Below are 3627 nucleotides of genomic sequence, written 5' to 3' on the forward strand. Positions count from 1 at the left end.
AACGTCTTGTGAGCAGCGTGGGTGCTAAGTATTACCCAAGAAGACCCCTGCGCCCACCGGAGACGGAGATAACGGTATTCCTGTGGTAAAACAGCTTCCTTGGTTCACTTTACAGTTGGACTCGGTGATCTTTAAGGTCTTTTTTGACCAAAACGATTCAGCGATTCAGGTGAGCGAGGCCTGAGTGCTGGGAGCTCGGGAGTTTAAGTGACAGCGTGAACAAACCAGTGTCACTATAATTAAACACTGGTGCTACATGCACAAAATAGAAGTGGGTTCAAGTCAAGGAGGAAAAGAAGAATAAACGTTAATTTTCCAGTAACTAGTTTATAAAATGTGAACTCTCATTTATACTCCTTAGACTATCCATTACGGAGATATTCCTTCTGTGGCCTGTGTGCATTTGCCGTGGACAGAGGTGGACCCACCCCTCGGCCCTGTGTGAGGAAAGGTAGGTATTGCCAAGGGGGGCACGGCTCAATTCAGCCTTGCAAGACTTGTTTTCATTTGTTATAATCATAGCAACTCAAATTGAAAGTAATAGGCTGTGTCAGCCTCCACTTCAGCCGAGGCCGGATTGCTCCTCTATATCTATTTTGTCTAGAGTGTTGTTAGTCCAGTAAAAATTGGAACAGCCTAAGCCATGGGGGTGCTGGCAGTGCTGGTGCTAAGCTATCGCTCACCGGGTGCTGGAGCAATATATTAGCAGCTCTTCTTGGCAGAACCGTGGCCCACGTAAGAAATATCTCAGTAATGGGAAGTCTAAGGAGTATAAACGAGAGTTCACATTTTATAAACTAGTTACTGGAAAATTAACATTTATTCTTCTTTTCCTCCTTGACTTTAACCCACTTCCATTTTGTGTGTGTATAACACCGGTGCTTAATTATAGTGACACCCGTTTGCAGTAACCAGACTGTATCACAGTGTCCCTGTGGGGTCCTTCTCATGCCAGTGTAATATTAAAGTGTCAGGCAGGCGGTCTGTGTATTATAAATAGGGTACTTCATCCATGATAAGCGATTATTATCTTTCTTTCCCAAGTGCAAAAGGCCTATATAACTCAACAAGGTGCAGGTGATTTAGGCCTCCTGAGGAAAAATCCAATGAGTCCTGAAGGGGACCCTACGATGTCGTTGTCTTGTTGCTGAACTTGAGATATTCAATTTATTATACTGGAATATATTTTCTGAAGTCAACATTGGGTAAAATAATATGAGAGGCTGTTCGAGCAACAGTACAACACGATTTAGTGTCCCTCTGTGGTGGCCTTCTAAAAACCTTAATCACCCTTGGTAAAAGCAGAAAGCTGCTGGTAAAGTTTACTGGCCACTGGTGAGCAAACAGTTCTGAGTTATTAAAATTATTTTAAAGTTTTAAAGTTATTGTTTTAAAGTTATTAAAGTAAAATTAGTTACTGCTTTGAATTATTTCAATAATTTTGGAAAAAATGCATTCCATATTAGTTTACAATTACATGGGTAGTGTTCTTGTACTTAGAAGGTCTAAGTTGTGCAAAGTTTTATGCACATACTTAGCTTCAGGCTTATTTATTTCCATTAATTGTATTTGGATAAGTCAAACATAGAATTGAGTGCTTCACATACTTGAAGCATTAAGGGTTAAAAATTGGTATATTTTACTATTAGCCATAGGTTTTATTGAGTTATAACTGTAAACAGGAAACAAAAGCCATTCTGGTAGGGGCTAGCATAAGAAAACAGCATGTAACTAAATTAATAATGATTATATCACTTTTTTTTACACTGACTGTTCTGTGGTGTTTATGAAATTACACAGTGCCTCTGCTGAAACTGTGTATAGCTGATCCTGTGTAAAGCTGCCCAGTTGTCCAGCTAAATCAGTCCTGGAAATATGAAAGTCATCTTGTGACAGAGGGAGGAAATCCTGACAGATAGGCAGCTCAGTATGAACCTGCTCACGTGTAGTTTTCACTGGAGGACAAAGGAGGCTTTTACTCTCTTGATAACACCAAGAAATATAACAGGAAGTCCAACATGACATCAGATAAGTAATAGATAAGCATAGATAAGTGCTGACTCCATTCTTGATCACATTTACTTTGGTTTGGTGAAAAAGTCTTTTAAATAAGTCTGTGCCTCTCACACCTGTGACCAGGTTTAAATTTGGAATTTTTTTTCCCTAAAAACACTCCACCTTTGCTGCTGTTGGTGAACTGTAGCAAGAAAGAGTGGTACTGGGAGCAAAATGGTGGTAGGTGTGGTATGTTCATTACCATTGAGACAAATCAGACTAGGCATAGAGAGGGTTAGTGAGGTCATCAGAGCTAACAAGTGCACTCCTGTACAGATTCTCCCATTGTTCCTGTCATGAGGGGAATTTAACTGATGTGGCAAGAGTAGAAATCCTTGTGGAAATGTGTAGTAAGGGCAAGTCCCAGTGGTTTATTTCTAAACATGGATTGCAATGGATCACAGATAACTGGAAAATTTGGGTTTATTCTTCCAAATAACATGACTAGATAATCACTGTGATATCAAATGCCTGAAATTAAAATAAAATACAATAAAATGAAACTTTTAACAACAAATAAAGACTAAATTGTGAATAGTAAGTAGAGCTCAAGCTGGTTTTGTTTGTGGATCTCTTGGTGCTTACCTATGAGCGTAGATAAGGATTCCCATCCCAGATATAGAGAGTGGAAAACATATGAGCTAGATGTCAGGATAGTTTGTGCTAGTCTGTGCTTCAGAGCACAAAGCAGAGGCATTGTGTTAAGGCTCTACAGAGGGACCTGGCCAGGCTGGATGATGGGATGAGGTTCAGCAAGGCCAAGGGCTGAGTCCTGGATTTGGGTCACAACAACCCCCTGCAGTGCTCCAGGCTTGGGGAACTGTGGCTGGAAACTGCCTGGCAGAAGAGGACCTGGGGGTGTTGATTGACAGCCAGTTGAGTATGAGCCAGCATGTGCTCAGGTGGCCAAAAAAGCCACCAGCATCTTGGCTTGAGTAAGCACTAGTGTGGCCAGCAGAACTAGGGCAGGGATTGTGCCCCTGGACTTGGCACTGGGGAGACCCCACTTCAAACCCTCGGTTCACTTTTGAGCCCCTCACTCCAAGCAGGACCTTGAGGGGCTGGAGCGTGTCCAGAGAAGGGCAACGGAGCTGCTGGGGAAGGGTCTAGAGCCCCAGTGTGGGGAGGAGCAGCTGAGGGAGCTGGGGGTGCTGAGCCTGGAGCAAAGGAGGCTCAGGGGAGACCTTCTGGCTCTGCACAGCTCCTGACAGGAGCCTGGAGCCAGGGGGGGGTCGGGCTCTGCTCCCAAGGTACAAACAGTAATAGGACAAGAGGAAACGTCCTCAAGTTGCCCCAGGGGAGGTTGAGGTTGTCCCTGAGGAACAATTTCTTGCCCTGGAGGGTTGCCCAGGGCTGTGCCAGGCTGCCCAGGGCAGTGGTGGAGTCCTCACTCCTGGAGGGTTTTCCAAGCCTTGGAGATGTGGTGTGAGGGACACGGGGCAGTGGGGACCTGGCAGTGCTTGGAGTTGATGAACTCAAAGTCTTTTCCAACCAAAACAGTTCTCTGATTCTCTTGACTGTCAAACAGGCAAGATGGTAACAAACTCTACCTGTGCTTGTGCTTTTCACAGT

This window comes from Merops nubicus, unplaced genomic scaffold, assembly GCF_000691845.1.
Source record: "Merops nubicus isolate BGI_N331 unplaced genomic scaffold, ASM69184v1 scaffold10538, whole genome shotgun sequence".
Classification (NCBI taxonomy): domain Eukaryota; kingdom Metazoa; phylum Chordata; class Aves; order Coraciiformes; family Meropidae; genus Merops; species Merops nubicus.